At 47.7% G+C, this 14,607-nt stretch overlaps 1 protein-coding gene across 2 annotated transcripts in view; it reads right to left on the bottom strand.

The window, feature by feature from the left end:
- The window catches only part of LOC135544628 (LHFPL tetraspan subfamily member 2a protein-like), an 89,305-nt gene that overhangs the window by 6,757 nt on the left and 67,941 nt on the right, over nucleotides 1-14,607 (bottom strand). The gene's annotated exons all lie outside the window — the stretch shown is intronic.

Below are 14,607 nucleotides of genomic sequence, written 5' to 3'. Positions count from 1 at the left end.
GCGGGAAGGGTATGGAGAGAGAAGGGTATGGAGAAAGAAGGGTATGGAGAGAGAAGGGTATGGAGGGGGAAGGGTATGGAGAGAGAAGGGTATGAAGAGGGAAGGGTATGGAGAGGGAAGGGTATGGAGGGGAAGGGTATGGAGAGAGAAGGGTATGGAGAGAGAAGGGTATGGAGAGGGAAGGGTATGGAGAGAGAAGGGTATGGAGAGAGAAGGGTATGGAGAGAGAAGGGTATGGAGAGAGAAGGGTATGGAGAGGAGAAGGGTATGGAGAGGGAAGGGTATGGAGAGAGAAGGGTATGGAGAGGGAAGGGTATGGAGAGAGAAGGGTATGGAGAGAGAAGGGTATGGAGAGGGAAGGGTATGGAGAGAGAAGGGTATGGAGAGAGAAGAGTATGGAGAGGGAAGGGTATGGAGAGGGAAGGGTATGGAGAGGGAAGGGTATGGAGAGAGAAGGGTATGGAGAGGGAAGGGTATGGAGAGAGAAGGGTATGGAGAGGGAAGGGTATGGAGAGAGAAGGGTATGGAGAGAGAAGGGTATGGAGAGGGAAGAGTATGGAGAGGGAAGGGTATGGAGAGAAGGGTATGAAGAGTGAAGGGTATGGAGAGAGAAGGGTATGGAGAGGGAAGGGTATGAAAGAAGGGTATGGAGAGGGAAGGGTATGGAGAGGGAAGGGTATGGAGAGGGAAGGGTATGGAGAGAGAAGGGTATGGAGAGGGAAGGGTATGGAGAGAGAAGGGTATGGAGAGGGAAGGGTATGGAGAGGGAAGGGTATGGAGAGAGAAGGGTATGGAGAGGGAAGGGTATGGAGAGGGAAGGGTATGGAGAGGGAAGGGTATGGAGAGGGAAGGGTATGAAGAGTGAAGGGTATGGAGAGAGATAAAAAGAGAGAGGGGCCATAAATGGCCTCTTCGGTCTCCTGCACCTCCATGTCAGACCAGAACTCTAAGCCTCCTTCCCTCCCTCTGTCTGCCCAGTCACTCGCTTCGCCAGGAGATGGGAAAAAAAGTGCAATGCCGACACCAGCTTTCCTCTCTCTCTCTTTCTCCATCTCTCTCAGAGCAGACCGAAATCGTATTAAATGCGGAAATGAAAAGTAGGTCATAAATTGCTTCCACATGTTGTTGCGTTGCCTTGACAGCCAGAGCAGCTCTGGTGACGGACTGGAGGTATGGTTTCAATTCTACTACCCCCCTACCCCCACACTACCCCCTACCCCCACACTACCCCCACACTCCCACACTACCCCCACACTACCCCCTACCCCCACACTACCCACACTACTCCCACACTACCCTCTACCCCCACACTACCCCCACACTACCCCCTACCCCCACACTCCCCCACACCCCTGCATCCCTTTTCACCCCTCTCGGTGTCAAACCCCCTACCCTTAGCCCTCTGTCTCAACCAGTGTTTCCTAACTCCAGACCTTGAATAGCCCCAGCAGCACACTTTGTTGTTGTAGCCCTGGACAAGCACACCGGAGTCAACTTGTCAACTAATCATCAAGGCCTCAATGAGTTGAATCAGGGGAGTCTGTCCAGGGCTACAACAACAATGTGCACTGCTGGGGGTACTCAAGGAGTTGGGGAACACTGACCTACACTCCTCAACCCCCTTCTCCACACTCCTCCACCCACTTCTCCACACTCCTCAACCCCCTTCTCCACACTCCTCCACCCCTTCTCTACACTCCTCCACCCTCTTTTCTACACTCCTCCATCTCCTTCTCTACACTCCTCCGCCCTCTTTTCTACACTCCTCCACCCCTTCTCTACACTCCTCCACCCCCTTCTCTACACTCCTCCACCCCTTCTCCACACTCCTCCACCCCCTTCTCCACACTCCTCAACCCCCTTCTCCACACTCCTCAACCCCCTTCTCCACACTCCTCCACCCCCTTCTCTACACTCCTCCACCCCTTCTCCACACTCCTCCACCCCCTTCTCCACACTCCTCAACCCCCTTCTCCATACTCCTCCACCCCCTTCTCTACACTCCTCAACCCCCTTCTCCACACTCCTCCACCCACTTCTCCACACTCCTCAACCCCCTTCTCCACACTCCTCCACCCCTTCTCTACACTCCTCCACCACCTTCTCTACACTCCTCCACCCCTTCTCCACACTCCTCTACCCCCTTCTCCACACTCCTCCACCCCCTTGTCTACACTCCTCCACCCCCTGCTCTACACTCCTCCACCCCCTTCTCCACACTCCTCCACCCCCTTTTCTATACTCCTCCACCCCCTTCTCTACACTCCTCCACCCGCTTCTCTACACTCCTCCACCCCCTTTTCTACACTCCTCCACCCCCTTCTCTACACTCCTCCACCCTCTTCTCTACACTCCTCCACCCTCTTCTCTACACTCCTCCACCCCCTTCTCTACACTCCTCCATCTCCTTCTCTGCACTCCTCCACCCCCTTCTCTACACTCCTCCACCCCCTTCTCTACACTCCTCCACCCCCTTCTCTACACTCCTCCACCCCCTCTCTCTTTGACTCGGCCATTCTACTCCTGGTTCCCAGAAAACCGGGGCGTTCACCTCCTCTCAACACAAGGAAATGGTGTGAACGTACCGCGACAGAGCCTGAGGTAGAGAGGCAGTGAGAGTGGGACAGAGGGTGAGGTAGAGAGGCAGTGAGAGTGGGACAGAGCCTGAGGTAGAGAGGCAGTGAGAGGGGGACAGAGGTTGAGGTAGAGAGGCAGTGAGAGTGGGAAAGAGGGTGAGGTAGAGAGGCAGTGAGAGTGGGACAGAGCCTGAGATAGAGAGGCAGTGAGAGTGGGACAGAGCCTGAGGTAGAGAGGCAGTGAGAGTGGGACAGAGGGTGAGGTAGAGAGGCAGTGAGAGAGGGACAGAGGGTGAGGTAGAGAGGCAGTGAGAGGGGGACAGAGCCTGAGGTAGAGAGACGGTGAGAGGGGGACAGAGCCTGAGGTAGAGAGACAGTGAGTGGGGGACAGAGCCTGAGGTAGAGAGGCAGTGAGAGGGGAACAGAGGGTGAGGTAGAGAGGCAGTGAGAGTGGGACAGAGCCTGAGGTAGAGAGGCAGTGAGAGTGGGACAGAGCCTGGGTGGGAGAGAGAGATGCAAGTGTTTGTGTCGTCTTTCTCATATTTCTTGCCTCTCCACACATTTAACTCTCCACAAATATTAGAGTGTAGCTTTCCAGGAAAAAGGGAAGAAAAGGGAGGGAGGGAGGGAGGAGGTTGGGACTCTTACTGGAAACTTCCAGGCCGCTGTGATTGCCAGGTAGAACTGTGAGCCAAGAGGGTGAAGAACTGGGTCTCCTCACTCTCCTAAAGACACTCTCATGAATAACTACACCGACTCCACTCATCCGCTGCTCCTCGGGAACCTTCGTCAGCTGAATCAGGTGTCTTAGAGCAGTGCTGAATCAAAAGCCTGCATACCTAGTATCCCCTGCAGGAGGACGGCTGCTCGAGTTAAGAAAATGGTTTCAGCAGTTAGACATGTTTTTCTTTCCTGTGGGAAACCTGGGGGAGTTTTGTGTTTCTATGTGTTCTTTGCTCCACTGAGGACTGTAGTGTAATAGGAGAACAGGGAATAACAGGGACAGATATGATATCCTGATGTCTGTCCACACAGTCATACCAGAGCTGTTACTGTTCTGGCTGATTGGGGTTACAGTAATATTACAGTAATATTACAGTAATATCCACCGTGACCGTAGACCTTCCATTCATGTCTATCAGCCTTTATCTACAATACACTTCCTTTCACCTGACTCGCCCCCTCTCTCTCTTTCCCCCTCCCTCCCCCTCTTTCTCTCTCTCTCTTTCCCCCTCCCTCTCGCCCCACACCTCTGTTGTAAACTCCCCCTCTCTCTCTCTCTCTTTCCCCCTCACTCCCCCTCTTTCTCTCTCTCTCTTTCCCCCTCACTCCCCCTCTTTCTCTCTCTCTCTTTCCCCCTCTCTTTCTCTCTCTCTCTTTCCCCCTCCCTCTCGCTTCCTCTCGCCCACACCTCTGTTGTAAACTCCCTCTCTCTCTCTCTCTCTTTCTCCCTCCCTCTCGCTCCTCTCGCCCCACCCTCTGTTTCTCTCTCTCTCTTCTCTCTCTCCCCTCCCTCTCGCTTCCTCTCGACCCACACCTCTGTTGTAAACTCCCCCTCCCTCTCCTTCCCTCTCTCTCTCTCTTTCCCCCTCCCTCCCTCTCCCTCTCGCCCACACCTCTGTTGTAAACTCCCTCTTTCTCTCTCTCTCTTTCCCCCTCCCTCTCGCTTCCTCTCGCCCACACCTCTGTTGTAAACTCTCTCTCTCTCTTTCTCCCTCCCTCTCGCTTCCTCTCGACCCACACCTCTGTTGTAAACTCCCCCCCTCTCTCTCTTTCTCCCTCCCTCTCCCTCTCGACCCACACCTCTGTTGTAAACTCCCTCTCTCTCTTTCCCCTCCCTCGCCCACACCTCTGTTGCTTCCTCTCTCTCTCTCTTTCCCCCTCCCTCCCCCTCCCTCTCGCCCACACCTCTGTTGTAAACTCCCCCTCCCTCTCGCTTCTCTCTCTCTCTCTTTCCCCCTCCCACCCCTCCCTCTCGCCCCACACCTCTGTTGTAAACTCCCTCTCTATCTCTCTCTCTCTTTCTCCCTCCCCTCGCCTCTCTCTCTCTCTTTCCCCCTCCCTCTCGCCCCACACCTCTGTTGTAACTCCCCCTCCCTCTCCCTCTCGCTTCCTCTCTCTCTCTCTCTCTTTCCCCCTCCCACCCCTCCCTCTCCCCCACACCTCTGTTGTAAACTCTCTCTCTCTTTCTCCCTCCCTCTCGCTTCCTCTCTCTCTCTTTCCCCCTCCCCCTCTCACCCACCCAGCTCTTTTGTAAACACTGCTGGTGATCGATCGACATCTCAGACATTTGATTGGGTAATGAGATTTGAGTTCCAGTCAGTCCGGGCCAGTATTGTACTTTGGCTTTCTCTGTTTGCTCAGCAGCAGAAACAACTAGAATAGTCGTCACAATCAGCCTGTTCCAATACAGTCATTATCATCTGACCTGTAACAGTCAGTCACACTGTATCATATTGTATTTCCTCGTCCGTTTACCGGAGTCAGCCATCACTGAGCCCAACCCTAGCACCCAGGTCAAAGGTCACCTGTGTGACAGTACTTTACCGTTGAAAGTATTTCTTAGAATTAATAATAAATACAAATAAGTTGGAATATGTGTTGCTACTTTTTAAGCAAATACCTGCTGTCAACTTGCGCAACATGTTAGGGCGATAAAGAAGGCCATGTTCTTCATTTCACCAAGTCACGTGGCGTTCGTTTACAAGCACACCGCGACGAGAGACAGGAGCCTTGTGAGTCACTGTTGTGCAGCGGTCGCCAGGTGACCTAGTTACAGTATGGAATTCACAACTAAATGTTTACCAGCCAGATATCTTATAACTATTATGTTAACTGTCTAAAATGTGCTAAACGCTCTGCATTTGTGCATTTGGTTTCCTAATTTAGTAGCTAGTTAGTTAGCTATCTAGCTAAATGGTTAGCTTCTTCCAAAATCAAGCCTCGCTAGGTAACGGCAGAGAATCCCCTCCTGGATCAATAGCTTTGTAGTCTAATATTTGTTCTGTGTGTGCAGCAAACTGCGAGTAGCATTTTTTTGTTACTTGTATAACTTTATGAGCTGGGATGTCTGTCCTGCAAATACTTTCATCTTTGCTAGCATTGCTAACCTTTGAAATACAGAGGATACAGTGGGGTCTGAAAATAGCGCCCCCTTGTGTTCTGTATTACCGAACATCCCGTTATGGCACAAGGTCGGTATGAAGGTCTGACAATCTGGATCTCGGCCAAGCCTTTCTAGTTATGTTACACCTCCAATAGATTTTCGATCAGAGACACACAACCTTCCCAGGATGACATCAGTGTGTGTGTAAATGGGGTGAGTAGAGTCAGGACCAGTCTAGTGACTCCAGTTGGGATGACGTGACCACCACTGGCTACACAACCACAATCTCTCCCTCTGAGGTCAAGCCTTTCACCAAAAAACATCTGCCACCTGATCCCAGTCTTGGTCACATTACGGTACGGTCGGTCTGCACAGTTAGTGGAAATACTGATTGGAGGCAAGTCAAACTGGTGGAAAGGAGAGATACAGAGAGAGATACAGAGATAGAGAGAAAGACAGAGAGAGAGATACACAGAGAGAGATACAGAGAGAGATACAGAGAAAGATACAGAGAGAGAGACAGAGAGAGATACAGAGAGAGATACAGAGAGAGAGACAGAGAGAGAGAGAGATACAGAGAGAGAGATACAGAGAGATATACAGAGAGAGATACAGAGAGAGATACAGAGAGAGATACAGAGAGAGAGATACAGAGAGAGATACAGAGAGAGATACAGAGAGAGATACAGAGAGAGAGACAGAGAGATATACAGAGAGAGATACAGAGAGATATACAGAGATATATACAGAGAGAAAGACAGAGAGAGAGATACAGAGAGAGATACAGAGAGAGATACAGAGAGATATACAGAGAGAGAGACAGAGAGAGAGACAGAGAGAGAGATACAGAGAGAGAGAGAAAGACAGAGAGAGAGATACACAGAGAGAGATACAGAGAGATATACAGAGAGAAAGACAGAGAGAGAGAGATACACAGAGAGAGATACAGAGAGAGATACAGAGATAGAGAGAAAGACAGAGAGAGAGATACACAGAGAGAGATACAGAGAGAGATACAGAGAGATATACAGAGAGAAAGACAGAGAGAGATACACAGAGAGAGATACAGAGAGATACAGAGAGATAGATACACAGAGAGAGATACAGAGAGAGATACAGAGATACAGAGAGATATACAGAGATAGAGAGAAAGACAGAGAAGAGATACACAGAGAGAGATACAGAGAGAGATACAGAGAGAGACAGAGAGAGAGACAGAGAGAGATACAGAGAGAGATACACAGAGAGAGATACACAGAGAGAGATACAGAGAGAGATACAGAGAGAGATAGAGATATACAGAGATAGAGAGAAAGACAGAGAGAGAGATACAGAGAGATACAGAGAGAGATACAGAGAGAGAGACAGAGAGAGATACAGAGAGAGATACAGAGATAGAGAGAAAGACAGAGAGAGAGATACACAGAGAGAGATACAGAGAGATATACAGAGAGAAAGACAGAGAGAGAGAGATACACAGAGAGAGATACAGAGAGAGATACAGAGATAGAGAGAAAGACAGAGAGAGAGATACACAGAGAGAGATACAGAGAGAGATACAGAGAGATATACAGAGAGATACAGAGAGAGATAGATACACAGAGAGAGATACAGAGAGAGATACAGAGAGAGATACAGAGAGATATACAGAGATAGAGAGAAAGACAGAGAGAGAGAGATACACAGAGAGAGATACAGAGAGAGATACAGAGAGAGAGACAGAGAGATACAGAGAGAGATACAGAGAGAGAGACAGAGAGAGAGAGAGATACAGAGAGAGAGATACACAGAGAGAGAGAGATACACAGAGAGAGATACAGAGAGAGATACAGAGAGAGATACAGAGAGATATACAGAGATAGAGAGAAAGACAGAGAGAGAGATACACAGAGAGAGATACAGAGAGAGATACAGAGAGAGAGACAGAGAGAGATACAGAGAGAGATACAGAGATAGAGAGAAAGACAGAGAGAGAGATACACAGAGAGAGATACAGAGAGAGATACAGAGAGAGAGATACACAGAGAGAGATACAGAGAGATATACAGAGAGATATACAGAGATAGAGAGAAAGACAGAGAGAGAGATACACAGAGAGAGATACAGAGAAAGATACAGAGAGAGAGACAGAGAGAGATACAGAGAGAGATACAGAGAGAGATACAGAGAGATATACAGAGATAGAGAGAAAGACAGAGAGAGAGATACACAGAGAGAGATACAGAGAAAGATACAGAGAGAGAGACAGAGAGAGATACAGAGAGAGATACAGAGAGAGAGACAGAGAGAGATACAGAGAGAGACAGAGAGAGATACAGAGAGAGAGAGACAAAGAGAGAGAGAGAGAGAGACAGAGACAGATACAGAGAGAGAGAGAGAGAGAGAAAGAGAGAGAGAGAGAGAGACAAAGAGAGAGAGAGAGATACATAGATTACATACATACATACATACATTTCTTCTTCTGGGCCTCTAGCTATATCTATTGTTTTTATTTTTTTTGTTGTTGTGTGATTTGGATTGGTCCCCTCTACCACACGGAACCCCACTAATCTACTGACGGAGCGCAAGAGGTGGCTAATAACAGACGTCCATCCTATAGTAGCTTGCTATCGATGGCCTGGCTGGCTGTCTGGATCGCCGTGACCCCCAACCAACCTCTCCACTCTCTGGAACCTTTTGATCACTCGACTAAGCATGCCTCTCCTTAATGTCAATATGCCTTGTCCATTGCTGTTCTGGTTAGTGTTTATTGGCTTATTTCACTGTAGAGCCTCTAGTCCTGCTCACTATACCTTATCCAACCTATTAGTTCCACCACCCACACATGTAATAACATCTCCTGGTTTCAATGATGTTTCTAGAGACAATATCTCTCTCTTCAGCACTCAATACCTAGGTTTACCTCCACTGTATTCACATCCTACCATACATTTGACTGTACATTATACCTTGATGCTATTTTATCGCCCCCAGAAACCTCCTTTTACTCTCTGTTCCAGACGTTCTAGACGACCAATTCTTATTGCTTTTAGCCGCACCCTTATTCTACTCCTCCTCTGTTCCTCTGGCGATGTAGAGGTGAATCCAGGCCCTACAGTGACTAGCTCCACTCCTATTCCCCAGGCGCTCTCTTTTGACGACTTCTCTAACCGTAATAGCCTTGGTTTCATGCATGTTAACATTAGAAGCCTCCTCCCTAAGTTTGTTCTATTCACTGCTTTAGCACACTCTGCCAACCCGAATGTTCTAGCTGTGTCTGAATCCTGGCTTAGGAAGACTACCAAAAATTCTGAAATTTTAATTCCAAACTACAACCTTTTCAGACAAGATAGAATTGCCAAAGGGGGTGGTGTTGCAATCTACTGCAGAGATAGCCTGCAGAGTTCTGTCCTACTATCCAGGTCTGTAACACAAACGATTTGAACTTCTACTTTTAAAAATCCATCTCTCTAAAAACAGGTCTCTCACCGTTGTCGCCTGCTATAGACCACCCTCTGATTGCCCCCCATCTATCTTCAGAGCTCGTGCTGCTAGGCGACCTAAACTGGAACATGCTTAACACCCCAGCCATCCTACAATCTAAACTTGATGCCCTCAATCTCACACAAATTATCAATGAACCTACCAGGTACCTCCCCAAAGCCTTAAACACGGGCACCCTCATAGATATCATCCTAACCAACTTGCCCTCTAAATACACCTCTGCTGTCTTCAACCAAGATCTCAGCGATCACTGCCTCATTGCCTGCATCCGTAATGGGTCAGCGGTCAAACGACCCCCACTCATCACTGTAAAACGCTCCCTGAAACACTTCAGCGAGCAGGCCTTTCTAATCGACCTGGCCGGGGTATCCTGGAAGGATATTGATCTCATCCCGTCAGTAGAGGATGCCTGGATATTTTTAAAAAATGCCTTCCTAACCATCTTAAATAAACATGCCCCATTCAAGAAATTTAGAACCAGGAACAGATATAGCCCTTGGTTCTCCCCAGACCTGACTGCCTTTAAACAACACAAAAACATCCTATGGCGTTCTGCATTAGCATCGAACAGCCCCCGTGATATGCAGCTGTTCAGGGAAGCTAGAAACCATTATACACAGGCAGTTAGAAAAGCCAAGGCTAGCTTTTTCAAGCAGAAATTTTCTTCCTGCAACACTAACTCAAAAAAGTTCTGGGACACTGTAAAGTCCATGGAGAATGAGAACACCTCCTCCCAGCTGCCCACTGCACTGAAGATAGGAAACACTGTCACCACTGATAAATCCACCATAATTGAGAATTTCAATAAGCATTTTTCTACGGCTGGCCATGCTTTCCACCTGGCTACTCCTACCCCGGTCAACAGCACTGCACCCCCCACAGCAACTCGCCCAAGCCTTCCCCATTTCTCCTTCTCCCAAATCCATTCAGTTGATGTTCTGAAAGAGCTGCAAAATCTGGACCCCTACAAATCGGCCGGGCTAGACAATCTGGACCCTTTCTTTCTAAAATTATCTGCCGAAATTGTTGCCACCCCTATTACTAGCCTGTTCAACCTCTCTTTCGTGTCGTCTGAGATCCCCAAAGATTGGAAAGCAGCTGCGGTCATCCCCCTCTTCAAAGGGGGGGACACTCTTGACCCAAACTGCTACAGACCTATATCTATCCTACCATGCCTTTCTAAGGTCTTCAAAGCCAAGTCAACAAACAGATTACCAACCATTTCGAATCTCACCATACCTTCTCTGCTATGCAATCTGGTTTCAGAGCTGGTCATGGGTGCACCTCAGCCACGCTCAAGGTACTGAACGATATCTTAACCGCCATCGATAAGAAACATTACTGTGCAGCCGTGTTCATTGATCTGGCCAAGGCTTTTGACTCAGTCAATCACCACATCCTCATCGGCAGACTCGACAGCCTTGGTTTCTCAAATGATTGCCTCGCCTGGTTCAACAACTATTTCTCTGATAGAGTTCAGTGTGTCAAATCGGAGGGTCTGCTGTCCGGACCTCTGGCAGTCTCTATGGGGGTGCCACAGGGTTCAATTCTTGGACCGACTCTCTTCTCTGTATACATCAATGAGGTCGCTCTTGCTGCTGGTGAGTCTCTGATCCACCTCTACGCAGACAACACCATTCTGTATACTTCTGGCCCTTCTTTGGACACTGTGTTAACAACCCTCCAGGCAAGTTTCCAGGCATGCCATACAACTCTCCTTCCGTGGCCTCCAATTGCTCTTAAATAGTGTAAAACTAAATGCATGCTCTTCAACCGATCGCTACCCGCTCCTACCCGCCTGTCCAACATCACTACTCTGGACGGCTCTGATTTAGACAACTACAAATACTTAGGTGTCTGGTTAGACTGTAAACTCTCCTTCCAGACCCATATCAAATATCTCCAATCCAAAGTTAAATCTAGAATTGGCTTCCTATTTCGCAACAAAGCATCCTTCACTCATGCTGCCAAACATACCCTTGTAAAACTGACCATCCTACCAATCCTCGACTTTGACGATGTCATTTACAAAATAGCCTCCAATACCCTACTCAACAAATTGGATGCAGTCTATCACAGTGCAATCCGTTTTGTCACCAAAGCCCCATATACTACCCACCATTGCAACCTGTACGCTCTCGTTGGCTGGCCCTTGCTTCATACTCGTCGCCAAACCCACTGGCTCCATGTCATCTACAAGACCCTGCTAGGTAAAGTCCCCCCTTAACTCAGCTCGCTGGTCACCATAGCATCTCCCACCTGTAGCACACGCTCCAGCAGGTATCTCTCTCTAGTCACCCCCAAAACCAATTCTTTCTTTGGCCGCCTCTCCTTCCAGTTCTCTGCTGCCAATGACTGGAACGAACTACAAAAAGCACTGAAACTGGAAACACTTATCTCCCTCACTAGCTTTAAGCACCAACTGTCAGAGCAGCTCACAGATTACTGCACCTGTACATAGCCCACCTATATTTTAGCCCAAACAACTACCTCTTTCCCTACTGTATTTAATTTATTTATTTTGCTCCTTTGCACCCCATTATTTTTATTTCTACTTTGCACATTCTTCCATTGCAAATCTACCATTCCAGTGTTTTACTTGCTATATTGTATTTACTTTGCCACCATGGCCTTTGTTTGCCTTTACCTCCCTTATCTCACCTCATTTGCTCACATCGTATATAGACTTGTTTATACTGTATTATTGACTGTATGCTTGTTTTGCTCCATGTGTAACTCTGTGTCGTTGTATGTGTCGAACTGCTTTGCTTTATCTTGGCCAGGTCGCAATTGTAAATGAGAACTTGTTCTCAACTTGCCTACCTGGTTAAATAAAGGTGAAATAAATAAATAAATAAATAGAGAGATATAGAGATACAGAGAGAGATACAGATAGAGATACAGAGAGAGATACAGAGAGAGATATACAGAGAGAGAGAGATACAGAAATACAGAGAGAGATACAGAGAGGGATACAGAGAGAGATAAAGAGAGAGAGAGATACAGAGGGAGATACAGAGAGATAGAGATACAGAGAGAGAGAGATACAGAGAGAGATACAGATACAGAGAGATACAGAGATATATATACAGAGAGAGAGAGATATACAGAGAGAGATACAGAGAGAGATACAAAGAGAGAGAGAAAGAGAGAGAGATACAGAGAGAGATACAGAGAGAGATACAGAGAGAGCTACAGATACAGAGAGAGAGAGAGAGAGAGAGATACAGAGAGAGAGAGAGAGAGAAATACAGATACAGAGAGAGATACAGAGATATATATACAGAGAGAGATATATACAGAGAGAGAGAGAGAGAGAGAGAGAGAAATACAGAGAGAGATATAGAGATAGAGATACAGAGAGAGATACAGAGAGTGATACAGAGAGAGAGAGACGATAAAGTGATATCACAGAATGCTGGCTGGCTGAGAAATGACAGAGTTTTCCATCCCTCTGGTCTAAGACATGTGGAGGTATCACTGTCAGAAGGAAAAACACCAACAGAAAAACACCAACTTCTCCAGCCACGTCAACACAGACCGACTGCTTGATATGGTGTTGCTGTGTGTTTTGGCCCTTATCTCTTCCTGTAGTCAGGGCATTAAAGGAAAAATACACCCAAAACCACCTATAATTTACAGTGTGAAATAACACTAACATGTGATAACAATATTTTTGGTAAATATATGTTTCATTTTGTAGTTATAATAATAAGGTTTTGTAGCAACATGTTAAAATCATTGGGAAATTCTGTTGCAGCTCAAAACCCACAATGCAATGCTCTCTCTAAGGGCTATGTAGCTCGGTAGACACCTAGCTACACACAATAATACCAAAGACAACACCAGCATGTGAAGTACCTAGTTGGCTGTAAAAACACCTAAACAAACTGCACTATCAATTTAGCAGTCTACAATCTCACCAAGTTTAACCTGTAGACCGATGTGCCTCGCAGAGTGGAGCGTTACGTTCACAACGACCGCGCAATGGCACTATGTAAAGCACCCTGGACTGACCAGGCAGACAAATCGGAGAAAGGTAGTGGACCCTCTGCTAAATTACAAATTTCTCAGTGTAGGAGTATCGCACAAATATGATCAATGGCTCATTCCAGAGAAGACGCCCTCCTGAGTTATGACATCAACCAGTATTGAAATCTGACATGTATGATGGACGTTTTCCCAATCTAAAAGTTGCATTCCTATTCACTTCCAGTGTAGTGAGGAATTCTAGCTCACACTGACTGTATTTCTACCTGCTTGAACAGGAATAACTCAGATACACATGAAAAACATGAAATGACCCCGGGAATCGATCGAACGTCACTCAGAGACGCACAAAAACAATATAACACTCACAATGGATGCATCTTTCCCTTTGGGTTAATGACCTATAGTCAACTCAGACACGGGGCTGAGGGCTGGGGGAAGGAAACGTCTCCCTGCTATTTCTGCTTTCCCCCTCGCCCCCTTTCCTCTTCCTCATCCTCTTCCTCCCAGCGACCCACAGACCCATAACGAGCAGCTCTGCTTTTCTAATCAGTCCAGCTGTGGAAGTCCTCTGAGTCCGGGTCAATAGCAACTACAATAACAACACTGGACCGCATTTGACAGTTCCACTCAGCCTGAATGTGGGTTACACCGTTAGGTGGTAACCGGCCACCGGTTCAGCAATCACCTCAATTCATGTTGTGCCAGAAAGTTGGCGTCATACCCACATTCTAACCTTAACAAATGGAAAAGACATCAAATTGATCTTACAGTAGATATGTGTCTGTAGGGGGACTTCACCCTGACCGTTTAAGGAACAAGCACGGGGAAGGAGAGGAGAGAGGGATGAACGCTCGATTCTGTCGGAACGACCTCACTCTCTCCTATGACTGCCTCCCATAATTCACCGCAGCAGGTCACAGTGACCCCGAGACTCATACAGACACAAACACAAACACACATACACACACTCACACACAAACGCGCACACACACACACACACACATACACACACTCACACACAAACGCGCACACACACACACACACACACGCACACACACACACACACACAAACACGCACACGCACACGCACACACACACACACACAGACACCATACAGGTCACGTGACGTCACCCCCAGCTGACTCAAGATGACAAATATTTGGTACCTCGTCGCTCATGGCAACGACCTCAAGAGGGAGGGAGGCGCAAGGTTGCTGTGCTTCCCGGATACCCAGATACCCGACCTATAGGGTTAATGGTCACCTAGAGCACACAGAGAGCCAGCTGGGAGTAATAGTTCATTCACTCTCGGGGGCCTGTGTGTTTGTGTGCGGTCAGCGGGGTCTGATTGCTCTAGTAAATGTTTAAACTCTGAAGGTCAGAGACGGGACAGCAGCACTAAAGGTTAGATAGATGGGGGCTGAATGTTGGCTGGTCAAACGGCACCCA

This window comes from Oncorhynchus masou, chromosome 8, assembly GCF_036934945.1.
Source record: "Oncorhynchus masou masou isolate Uvic2021 chromosome 8, UVic_Omas_1.1, whole genome shotgun sequence".
Lineage (NCBI taxonomy): Eukaryota > Metazoa > Chordata > Actinopteri > Salmoniformes > Salmonidae > Oncorhynchus > Oncorhynchus masou.
The sequence above is the reverse complement of the archived record's forward strand: the minus strand, read 5'-3'. Positions and strand labels throughout refer to the sequence as shown.